Source organism: Pipistrellus hanaki, assembly GCF_964339955.1.
Source record: "Pipistrellus hanaki genome assembly, chromosome: X".
Classification (NCBI taxonomy): domain Eukaryota; kingdom Metazoa; phylum Chordata; class Mammalia; order Chiroptera; family Vespertilionidae; genus Pipistrellus; species Pipistrellus hanaki.
In genome coordinates this window covers 14799911-14813418 of record NC_140524.1, presented here as the reverse complement: position 1 = coordinate 14813418, position 13508 = coordinate 14799911, and positions in this window count along the sequence as shown.

Genomic DNA, 13508 nt, shown 5'->3' with positions numbered 1-13508 from the left:
TCTTTCAATTACACTCACCGAGGCTGCAGTGCAGGGGAAGGTGGCTTTGTGGATGCTGGGGAGCAAAATAGGGAGAGGCAACCAGGAAGCCAACTCTGGGATATTCCAGTCCCTCCAACTCTGAACAGCCATTTTTCTCCTGAAGACCAGGCCCCTCCTCGCAGCACAGCTGCATCCAGCCTTGAGCTCAGCAGGGAAACAAGGGTTCTGAATAGTCCCACAGAGCCCTCTGGGATTGGGTTGAAAGGCCATTTGGTCCCAGAAACAAATACGGCAACACCGCCACCTAGAGTCTGTGTCTGAAATAGGTCCTTGTGTAAATACCACTGAACGCAGGCAGAAAACAAAGCAGGCAGATTGATCCTGTCTCCCTGAATCCAAGGCTGTGGAATCTGACACAGAGGAGCGATTAATCAACACATTGCTGACTACCTAACAGGAAACTGAGACATGGCAGACAGAACAGTACAGAGGGGTCTTAAACCAGCTCCCATGGGACACCAAAACTCAGCTGAAATAAACAAACTTCACTTTTTTATTTTTTATCTTTTACTTAAACTAATTTTTTCTTTATTTTATTTTTATTACTTTTATTATTTTTAACCTTTATTTTTAAATTTTATTTATTATTTATTTGTTTTTGTTTGTGTATTGGATTAGTGTTCTACATTCTATTTTTATTTTCATTTTTTATCATTATTTTACTCTTTCTCATTTTTTCCTTTATGCCAACCCTTTCTTCCTCACTCCACTTGTCTGTGGCACATATATATAATCAATATTGGCTCTGTTTAAGCTATTCTGCCTCTGATATATGAATACAGAGAGAAATGGGATGTGGCTCTCTTGCTCAAGGAGATACAGGCTAATAGAAGAAATATAAATATAAAGCTTACAAGATAATAATATAAAGCTTACAAGATAATAATAAAACCATTTAATGAAGGCCTGCTAGGAACTTTAGCTTTGTGTAGCCGAGCCTAGAAAAATGAATCCTGTGAGAGGAAGTCACGAGAAGTTTCACAGAGGGATTTTGATTTTAATTGGATCTTAAGATGTGAACCGGAGTTTTCAAAAAATGAACTTTTCACACTTTCATTAGGCCAAGGGCATCAAAGATTCAAAAGCACAGAATTCTGGAACAGCATTGAGTACTATAGTGTAGTGTAGGCAATGGATTAGCAGAAGTGTCAGGCTTACCCGTCAAGTATGTGTGGAGAGAGGGGTAGCACTAACTGCCAGTTCATTGACAAAGGTTCTACCCAGCTTAGATATCACCTATAGCAGCCTCAAACAAGTCACACAATCTCTCTGAACCTTAGTTTCCCCCCAAAATGGAGATATTAACACTTACCTGAGGCTTGTTAGGAGAATTAGTATAATGTGCTTACCAGTGCATGGCTCATCTTAAATAAAGAATAGCTGTTAGTAATAAATCTGGTGTTACACATTTTTATTTTTTTAAAAATACATTTTATTGACATTTTACAGAGAGGAAGAGAGAGGGATAGAGAGTTAGAAACATTGATGAGAGAGAATCATCGATCAGCTGCCTCTTGCACACCCCCTACTGGGGATGTGCCCGCAAGCAAGGTACATGCCCTTGACAGGAATCGAACCCCGGACCTTTTAGTCTGCAGGCTGATGCTCTATCCACTGAGCCAAACCTGTTTCGGCTGGTGTTAGACATTTTTAGAGCTTGCCAATTTTTCTGGTTCTTTTTTCCTTCCAGGCACAGGCCTCCCACGAATGAAGTATGGGTTCCATAACTTCCTTTGGCCAGTTAAGTGGAAGGAAATAGAAAGGATATGTGTTCTTGATGGGCCAAAGCACTGAAGAGCCAGGGTGGTGTGTTTCTCTACACTCTCTTCCCCTCCACAGCAATTTTGAAGCTCAAGTTGAGATGGAAGCTGGTCCCATGCCAATTTTAGATAGGAAAAAACAGTCACACCTTGTTGATAGGGTGATAAAATTGGACACAAGGCTTAGAAGCATGTTTGTTTAACAGAGGAATTCCAACTCAATGTAAACAAAGAAAAGCCACCAGGAAGACTGATGGCTAAGTCAAACCATCCAGTGTTGCAAAACTTCCCAAACAATGAGTGGAGAAAGTGGTAAACATTCAGCATGTCTTTTTCTTTGTCTGAATTAACTATGAATTTTATTTTTCACTTTCAAGCACCATATAACTAATGATATTAAACCTAACCCTGCCCTGGCCAGTTTGGCTCAGTGGATAGAGTGTCAGCCTGTGGGCTGAAGGGTCCCAGGTGGGGGCATATGCCCAGCTGGGGGCATATGCTCAGGTTGCAGGGGTGTGTGTGTGTGAGGGAGGTGGCCGATAGATGGGTCTTTCTCAACATTGATGTTTCTGTCTCTCTCCCCCTCTCCCTTCTTCTCTGGAATCAATAGAGATATATTTAAAACAAACAAACAAACAAACAAACAAAAAAACACACCTAACTTTATAGGGAAGTATGAGAAGAGGATATAACCTGGTTTGGGGTTCAGGTAAGGTCTGCTGAAGAAATAATATTTAAGCTGAGACCAGATGGAGTAGGAGGAGGAGATAGTCGAGGAGAAAGGAAGGGATAGCATATGCAAAGGCAGGAGAGAACACTGTGAGTCTGGGTAAGTTGGGCATGGCCATAACATACGAATGAGGAAAAGTTACAAGATCAATAACTGTGGCTCGGTTGGTTGTGCATCATCCCATGGACCAAGTCACTGGTTCAATGCCCAGGTTTAAGGCTCAATCCCCAGTAGAGGACATGCAGGATACAGCTGATAATATTTCTATCTCCCTGTCCCTTCATCTCTCTAAAGCTTAACCACTATACAACATTGACGAGGCTCTATCATATCGTTTCATTCCTCTAAGTCTTTCTTAAGCCTCCACCATGAAAAATACCTCTCACATCTTTTTTTGCAGGAACATTTTCTATTCAATCTTCAAAGGACAAATTAAATATCATTACTCAGTAGCTTTCACTGAGTTTAGGCAGAATTATTTGCCCTTTCCTTTGTGTTCCTGCAGTTCTGTGTTCATACGTTTATTTTTTAAGATCAGTCATTGTATTTTACATGCCTCTTCTCACACTAGACTGGAGCTCCCTGAGTCAAGAGCCTCTGAATTATTTCATTTTGTTCTCCTAGAAACAAGGTCATTGAACTTGCTTGGTTGATCTCCAGCTTGGGGAAGTGGACAGGGATGAGGCTAGATATTTAAATAGGAAAGAATCATTGACATAGTGGTCATCTGTGAAGAAATGGGAGTGAATATATCACTGGAGTGGGAGGGGGGAAGACTAGAGAACACAAATACCCTGTTTCCCGGAAATAAGACAGTGTCTTATATTAATTTTTGCTCCCAAAGATGCACTAGGTCTTATTTTCAGGGGATGTCTTATTTTTCCATGAAGTAGAATATGGTACACATTTATTGTTAAGTGAAAATAAAGGAAATTTATTACCTGTATACAGTGCGGTAGTATGGTAGTTGTCAACACAAACCAGACAACTGAATCCTACAGTATCAAGAATTTACTCATTTATTCAATGACAATCATGTCATCATCTTCTGGAACATCATCATAACAATCCAATTCCTGAATTTCCTGGTGAATTTCTTGTGACTCCATTTCTTTCAGAATCAGTGGACCAAAACTCTCATGTTTAGCAATAGCACTGTCTTTATTTTTATTTTATTTATTTATTTATTTATTTATTTAAATATATTTTATTGATATTTTACAGACAGGAAGGGAGAGAGATAGAGAGTCAGAAACGTCGATGACAGAGAATCATCGACCAGCTGCCTCCTGCACACCCCCTACTGGGGATGTACCCGCAACCAATGTACATGCCCTTGAGCGGAATCGAACCTGGGACCCTTAAGTCCGCAGACCGACGCTCTATCCACTGACCCAAACCGGTTTTCGGCAGCACTGTCTTTAAATGAGTACTTCTTGTCAAGGTAGCCTGCTGGCAGTGCATTTGCAATGGAACTGTCAGTGATTTTCTCCCATGAATTCTTCACCCAAGTCACAACTTCTTGCAGTTTAGGTTTCACAAAGTTTCCACGCTGATTTCTTTCCATTCTATTTTCAATGTAGTCATTAATTTCCATGCGCAAATTGTCTTTGAATGGCTTATTTATTGCAATATCAAGAGTCTGGAGATAGGCCGTCATTCCTGCGGGAATCATTATCTAATCTATTTTTCTTTCGTGAAGAAATGTCTTCATGTCTTTAGCGCAGTGAGTGCTGGCTGCATCCCAGACTAGCAGACCTCTTTGGCTCCCTTGCATAACAAGCGGCAGCATTAAATCGACCCACTTCCTTATAACTGCTTGTGTGGCCCAGGCTTTTTCAGTTTCAAGAATAAAAATGGCCAAAACACGTTCAATCTTTTCCTCCTTGCCCTTAGAAATGATTAAAGGTGGGATTTTAGTGCCATCCAGATGAATTGCAAAAATACAGGAAACACGTGCACTTTCGTAAGCAGTGGAGGGAATGTACACTAAGGAGGCACCCCGCTGTTCAATTGTTGTTTGAGATGATTGGCCCATAAACACTGCAGTTTCATCCATAGCAATCATGTTGGAAAGATTGTATTTAGAGAAGTCAGTATCATCAATAAAGGACTTGAATGCAAATGCTCGCTTAATAATTTGAGTATCTTCCAACCTAAACAATGTTGTAGATCTTCTTAAAGAGAGTTCACTTCGCTGAATGAAAGTATCCAGCCAGTGTTGTGATGCTTTGAAGTCTTCAGGGGCTATGTCAAACTGTGGTGCCATTGCAAGGGCAAATTCTTAAATCTGAGCCCTATTCACAACCAAAGTCTCTGCTCTCCTGTCAACAACCCATTCACAGATCAGGTCTTCCAGCTCAGAAAATAATGGTTGCCAACCTGATCCACACTTGCGCTTTTTAGCATTTCCCTTGTCCACTTGTTCAATGAGGTTACCATACTCTGCTCGCCATTTTCGGACCAATCAGATACTCAACATCTTCTCTTTGCAGAAAGCAGTAAGATTTTGGCCCCAAGAGTCTTCCAGGATTCCTTTCTTGTACTCCACGGAGTAGCTTTTTCTTTTTGCGCTCATTTCTAGGGGTAAAAAAAAGGAATTGGGGTATTAAGGTGGGGGGAGGGGGATCACTTAAAATGACACAGGGGGGATCAGAGGGGGGAATCAAAATGGCACAGGAGAATCAGAGGGGGGATTTACCATTTTAATAATCCCTTTTGATCCTCCTGTGTCATTTTAAGTGATCCCCCTCCCCCCACCCCTGTGCCACTGAACACCTTCACCAGACATCCCCCCTACCCCTCTATCAGACATTTACCCCCTGGGGCCTGCCTGGGGACTGTCACTGGGCTTGCTGGGGCCTGGATCTGGGCTCCAGCAGGGTCTGCCACTGACTGAGAACCTTCAGTCATCATGAGGGCGGCCGCGAGCATCAGGTAGTGTTACCAGAAACAGACCAGCACTCACCACCTTCGCCGCATCCCATCGGCTCTAATCCTCCTGTTCTTCTACATGCATCTGCGAAAGTCTCCTCCTCTCTCCCGCCCCCGCTCACTGCTCACTCTGACCTCCACTCTGCCTCCACACAGCAGTAGTGTCAGAACTTCACGTAAGGTCACTGGTTGCTAGACGCCAGTTGGGGTGGCCCTCGCGACCAGTTTACTGTAAATTAATTTTCATTCTGAGACAGAGCCTAGGGGGGCCTTATTTTCGGGGGATACCTTGTATTTTACTCAGAAGGAAACCTGTAAATAGATCTTATTTTTGGATGATGTTTTATTTTCGGGGAAACACGGTAGTAGGCAGTAGTATGCTAAATCTTGGGGAATGCCTACATTTAGCCAATAGGATGAGGATTAGAAGGACATGAGAATCCTTCTTTGCCATAGCAATTATCCATTAAAATATTTTTAGTCAGAGGATACTATGTGCCACTCACTGTTTAAACAATAAAAACACATCAATGAACAAGGCAAACAAGATCTCTACTTTCATAGAGTTTACAGTACAATAGGGATATACAGCTTTGCTCAGGGAAAGAGAAACATTAACCCAACAACGTTCCTAAATCTTGACTTAATTTATAGCACAAATGTGTGGAAGAAATGAGAGTTGGACTGTTTTGTTTGTTTGAGATGCAGATTGTCTTGAAAATTATTATATATGCAAATTCTGCCCTACCCTCACCCTCTTCCAAGTTTCCTCACAAAAAGGGTCACACAGTGAGGCTTCCTGTTGCAAGCAGAGGAGCAGAGCTGCCCACAGAGCCCAGGGCTGTAATGTGAGGGGGAGGAGACTGAAATTCATGTCTTATCTCTGTTCTGTTAATAAAATGGGAGTTTGTGGGTTTTAAAAATTGTTTCTAAATGGAGGAGTAGATGACTTTATTTTGTTGGGGGTTGGAACTTGTGGCTTTAAAGAAATGGCTTTTCAGTAGGATGTATATTTTTGTTGGAGTTTTTTGTTTGTTTGTTTGTTTTTAGAATCCTCCACAGCAACATTCGAGACCATGGAGTTAAAAGAAACCCAGAGACCTTTATCAAGTAATTGTATTGTTTGCGAATTGTATAAATTATAAAGATCCTCTTAAAATGTTTATATTCTTACAGTAAAAGGTTAAACTGATATTTATATAATAAAAGAGGAAATATGAAGTATGTTTTTGAAAAAAAACAACAACAAAAAAAACCTTGTATCTGTGAATTATTTTGAAGGCAGTCTGTTTGGGTACATGCCAAAGTCGGAGGTGCTGTTTGTGTGCTTTCAAGTAAAAGGAAATAAGACATAGACATTGGTGCGTTCTATGTGGTATGAGTAAGCTCATGGTTAAAATGTATTCTGTATAAGGTTTACTACTGACATCTAAATGTTTTGTTTCTAGAAAGATGGTGAGATTGGAGATTTATATAATTTGGTTTTCAACTGTCAACAAAATGGAAATTTACAGAAACTGAACAAATGAAACTTAAAAAAAAAAAAAGAAAGAGAAACGTTAATAGTTTCAATTGTAAAGAATTTGAGGAGGATACATACTTCAGTGGTCTTGGAATTTGAAAATTGGAAGGTGAAGGAGTCATGCAGCCAGTTTCATTCCAAAGATAATGATCAAGAGTTGTGATGGAAGGGAAGTCAGAAATTCAGATGCTAAACATGAAAGAAGAAGATAGAACTTTCTGGAATTTAGTAGGTCCTTGAAATGCAGAAAATGAAGCAGTTGCCAGATAAGGTAAGCTTCAAAAGAGAGGAGGTTTAACATAAGCATTAAACACATGATCTGGGGAAACAAAGCATCCAAGGAGTTTATTGACCCCTTCTCTTCACATGGAAGTGAAAGGGGAGTTTTCAGGGCAGTGAGGAACCCAGGGAGGGTTAATCAGTAAGAAGCCCAACCTCAGCCATTTCCTGTATAAACCAGAGAGTGCTCAGTCATGATCTTAGAAATTTTGTCCACCTGAGTTCTTGTTAAAATTTTGGTTTCTAGTGGTATGATATGTATTCCTCAGGAATATTGCCCTGTTGTAGAACTGCCATGCCTAGCCTTTAGAGCAAACACAAATGCTAGACATAGCAAGCCAGATCTGGAAGGAATCTTCACAATCAGGCTGTCCACAGCCTGTATTTTGCAGAAGGGGAAACAAAGGCTCAGAGAATGCAACCCATGAGGTGGTCAAGATCTGAGTTCCCAGCCTATATTCTCCAGTTTAATCCCGTTCTCTCAAGGCATCTGTATGGTGCCCAGCAATGAGATAATTTCCCACTTGTACTCTGACATGAAGAAGGTTGCTATTGGGTGGCAATTGTTCATAAGTCTCTCAAGTTTCTGCATGTCTCAGGAGAACTTTTGTTATTTTTCTTTGACCTTATAGTCTTGCAAATTCTGCTAGAATATGTGAAACTGTATTAGGTTACCTTGTAACTCACAGAGTAAAACCTCAGACACTTCACAAGTTCCAAGCAGTGGTTTCAAGAAGCAGTTAATAGTATTTTGTGAGACAGGAATCTTCTGGTCAAATTAAAGAAAAACTGAGGCAAAAAAAACAAACAAAAAAACACAAAAAACAAACACACTTAAAATAAAAAAAAATAGAAAAGCAGTTTGCTTTTGGTCACATCCTTTAAAAAACTAAAGAGCATTATTAATTGCTCCTGTATGTGAACTTGGGATGGAGTTGAGTGTGCTAAATTTTAAGAATTGTTTTTATAGGAAACCTTTCTCTCCCCAATCCCCCTGTGAAATACCTATTAACATTGGGAAGAACAATGTAATAAAAATTAGTAGAAAGACATTTTGAAGGCCAGAGTAAAATGTAGAAGAATGAGGCTGGAAATGCAGTTGATGGGGGTAGTTTTCACATCCCTTGAAAATTAAAATGAGGTAGGTTGCAAGTATGCCAGCACCACTTACAGCATCCCTTTGCAGGCATGCCCAAATCAAGCAATTTTTTCTTTAAAAAATATTTTTATTTATTTCTGGGAGGAAGGGAGAAGGAGTGAGATATAAAACACCAGTGATGAGAATCATTATTCTGCTGCTTTCTGCACATCTCCAACAGGGGATCAAGCCCACAACCCAGGCATGTTTCCTGAATTGAACTGTGACCTCCTGGTTCAAAGGTCGACATTTAACCAGCGGGGTCAAACCAAGCCATTTAATGGGATTTTGCTTATAGGTCAGATTTTAGAGCAAGAAGGGGTTTTAGAGTTAATGCTAACTCATTTACGCATGCAATACTGAGGCCCAGCAAGAGGAAGGCATTTAGGATAATCCAATTCATTAGTGGCAAATGATGGGAATACATCTAAGTGTTCTATGTCACTCATTAGTGTTCCTCACACATTCTGTTTTCATGTTTCCTATGTAGAGTTTGTAACTCAACCTTAATGTCTCTGAAGGCAAATGCCATTTGTTCCACTTGAAAGCTCCTACTACCTATTGAATATCTACCCTATTCACTATAGTCACTGTGCACATCCAGCACTGCCCCTTACAACTTTCTGCTGTGATGAAAATGCTTCATATTTGCACTGTCAAACATGGGCACCATGAGATAGATATTTATATCTCTATCTCTATCTCATCTATCTCTATATCTATATCATCTATATCTTTATCTATATCTATAACTATATCTATATCTATGTCATCTATATCTATATCTATACCTATATCTATATATTTATAAAGATATTGAATAGTAGACATATGGCTACTATGACTAAGGAACTGATTTCTTTTTTTATTTTTTAAAAATATATTTTATTGATTTTTTACAAAGAGGAAGAGAAAGGGGTAGAGAGCTAGAAACATCGATGAGAGAATCATTGATCAGCTGCCTCCTTCACCCCCACTTCCCACTGGGGATGTTCCCTCAACCAAGGCACATGCCCTTGACTGGAATCGAACCTGGGACCCTTCAGTCTACAAGCTGACGCTCTATCCACTGAGCCAAACCAGCTTCGGCAAGGAACTGATTTCTTGTACTTTTGAATTCTGTGTACTTTTTATTAATTAAAATGTACATTTAAGCAGACATATTTGGTTAGTGGATACTGTAGTGAGCAACTGTAGTGACCATAGATGCTACAGTACCTTTTATAGGACTGAATCTGAGTAGAAATTAACAGTCAAGGCTGGAGTCTGAATTCCATTTATTCATTTTGTTGATCTATGACAAACTGCCATGATCCCGGCACGGTCACCAGGCCCTATTCATTCATTCAACAATTAACAAGCACTAGAAAGGCCAGGCCTTGAGTGGGAGAGGGGGCACAAGCTATATTGCTGGCCTTTAGAAAGGGGCGGGGCCTAAGGGCTGGCACGTGCTGCGCGGGGCGTACCACGCATGCGTCAGCACCCAGGAGCGCATGCGTCAGCACCCAGGAGCTCATTGCGCGAAGGGCTGTTGGCTGGGCGCCATCTTCTGAGCTAGTCAGAAGCGGAGCCATGCCTTCAGAAGGGAGGTGCTCGAGAGGGAAGAACAGGTCTAAGAGCAAGGCTTTGAAAGGGACCCGCATAAGGCTGGTCAGATGTGAGGAGAACTATCCTGCCGAAAACGTGGTGGAGGGGTCGCATGTCAGCAGCACCACCACCAACCGTGGCGGTCATCCCATCATGGACGCCGCACCTCAGCCCGGCTGGGAGGCGTCCCTGCTAGGCCTCAGAGCTGAGAGGCGCCAGTCTCTGATGAATATGTGGGCGGAAAATCGCTTGGTCCTTTTCCTGCTCACCATCCTTCTCATGACGCTGCTGTGCTACCATTTGGGTTTCAGTGAGTAACCTTTCTGGGGAGGCCATCAGGGGAGGGGTGCCCCGGGGCCCCATGGCAGCCACCGACGAGCTGCCCTCTCCCCTCCACTCTACACTACAGGCCTCTCTCACCCAATCTCGATTCTAAGGCCCGTCTAAAAGATTTTTCAGAGTCGAGAATAAAATTTTGACAATAAAGACTAATGAAATGATTTCAGATAAGTTATCAACATATGTAACAGTATAATATAAATTATAATAGTGATATTGGTGTACGATTGAACAGACTGGTTAGTGGAACAGAATAGGAAGTCAAGAAACAATATGATGGCGATATCATAAGTAGGAAAGAACGGAATTAATAAATGTTACTAGGACAACTGCAATTATGTATTCCTACTTCATAATACACTTCAAAATACATTTTAGGTGGATTAAAATGTAAATATAAAAAGTGAAAATATAAGGAAACATTAAGGTATAGAATGTTTCTAAACATTAAGGTATGGAATGTTTCTAAACATGATTCAAAAGAAGGAAATAGTAAAGGAAGATATTTAGACACTTGATTGCATAAAACATTTTAAATTTCCAAAAACACCACAAAAAGCATAAAGGTTTCTGACTGTCTGAAAAATATTTGGAATATATGTAGCAGATTAATGTTTAAATTCTCTACTCTGCAACAAATGTATGAAACATGTAAACTCATTGATGACAAAAAGTATCAATTAAAACAAAAGAGATAGTTTTATTTGCTCATCAAACTGACAACAAAAAAGTGAGGGTGCAAGAATAATGGTACTCCCATCCAAGTACTAACCAAGCCTGACCATGCGTAGTTTCTGAAATCAGACAAGATTGGGCATGTTCAGGGCAGCATAGCTAAGATTTGGAAACAGCCTAAGTGCTCATCAGCAGATGAGTGGATTAAAAAACTGTGGTACATCTACACAATTGAATACTATGCTGCTGTAAAACAGAAGGATTTCTTACCATTTGCAACAGCATGGATGGACCTGGAGAGCATTACTAGTATGCTAAGAGAAATAATCCAGTTGGATAAAGATAAATATCATATGATTTGTAGAAACTGATGAACAAAAATAAATACAGAAACAGAGAAGCATCGAACAGACTGTCAAACTTCAGAGGGAAGGCAGCGGATTATTATTATTATTATTATTATTAGCTTATTATTAGTCACCATGCTGTACATCACATGATGTTTTTATAATCAAAAGTTTGTTCCTTTTAGCTTCCTTCATCCATTTCTCCCCCCACCAACCCCTCACCTCTGTCAAACACAAATCTGTTCTTTGTAGTAGTGATTTCTATGCATGTTCTTTATAATACCAATAAATGTTAAGCAATCTAAATCCTTTTCTTTTGAAAAAAAAATATTTTATTGATTTTTTACAGAGAGGAAGAGAGAGGGATAGAGAGTTAGAAACATCGATGAGAGAGAGACATCAATCAGCTGCCTCCTGCACACCCCCCACTGGGGATGTGCTCACAACCAAGATACATGCCCTTGACTGGAATCGAACCTGGGACCTTTCAGTCAACAGACCGACGCTCTATCCACTGAGCCAAACCGGTTTCGGCTAAATCCTTTTCTTTAGGGGAATGTTTTACTTAGTTGTAGTAGAGCCATATAATAAAATACTGTGAAGTTATTTAAGATAGCATTGGAGAATATTTAATGATATGGACAAATCCGTGTTATGGGAACAAAGGTAGATATAATTTCCTGTAATATGGGAGAGAATCATGCAAATGAAACTAAAAGCAGGTTGTTTGAAGTAGTGAGAAAGAAGGATAGGAAGGTTTTGCAGTGTCTCTTCAGGCCTTTATTTTTATCAGTAAATAAAGAAGCCAACATGGTTTCCAAGAGTTTCTGTGATGGGATCTGATTTAGTTAGAAAAAATGTTTATAAATAGTTAATTGATTGGACCTCTGAATGTCAGTGCTGTTTGTGAGTCAAGTTCACTATTGTAAATCATTTTATAACACAACAATGGAATATGTTGGCCTATAGTTTAAACTTTGTGATGTCATCAGTATTTATAGTACCTAAGCTGTTGTTATAAGGTGTAAGTTCAATATCTGTTAGCTCTTATATTTTCCATTATTAACCTTGGGGACCAAAGAGAGTTATAAATGCTTTATTTGCTGGTATTAATAATTTCACTTTTTATTAAGGATTCTCAAATTCTGAGACTGAAAGCGAGTATATTATGTGGAGCAGTGAAAACACTAACGGACAATCTACTGCACGGAGAGCTCTGATAAGTTTCTTCTTTCCCACAAGTAAGTTCTTGGTTGATTTTTTCCCCCTAGGGTCCTTCTTTTGAAACTAGTAGTTAAATGTTTAGGAGGCAGTATGGTCTATTGGCATTGGAGTGGGATAGACCTGAGTTTTCATCCTGACTCTGCCTGTTATCTTAGGCAAGATTACCTCTTTGAAATTCAGTGTCCTCATCTTTACAATGAAAATATTTACCACAAAGAATTGCAAGGAAGAACTGAGGCCATATTTTACAGGAACTTCATATGTTTGTTTTTCTTGATAAAATAGTTTTCCTTCTCAATTATCTGAACCTTTTACAATTTACCTCAATGACTGCCTGAAATTTAGTCCCTGACCCAGTTTTGTGAAATCAATATCTTTTGTGGCATTAATCGAGGTGCTGTGTAGCTCTAATGTACAGAATATACCAGATGTTTTCCCATCTGTTTTAATGATAAAAAGTTCATGTTTCAAGTCGCATTGCCTTTTTGTGATTCTGTATATAATGTGTTTATCAAGCACATGATGACCCCTGAGAATTATGAACCACAAATAAACAACCTTTCATTTTGTACAACATGTGGCGCCCTTTCAAGGAGAAGCTGAAAATAAATTGACACATGTGAATTACAAAGATGAGCTTTCATTAAAAATTATGCAGACTTTATTCTAAAAATATTTGATATACATATATAAGAAATAATAATTTCCATTGTTTAATTCTAGACTTTAGCACTGAATTCCTCTGTGACCTTGCATAAATCTCTTCATGTTTCTCTATACTGGTTTCATGAAATACAAAACAGGTATTATAATGCCTACCACCAATGAGAATAGCAAAGTAAACAAACTCCATAAATAAATTAAATATATTGCCACAGTCAAGTTGAGGGGAGAAAGAGAAACCTGAGAAGGTGGTATGTTGTAAAGCTAA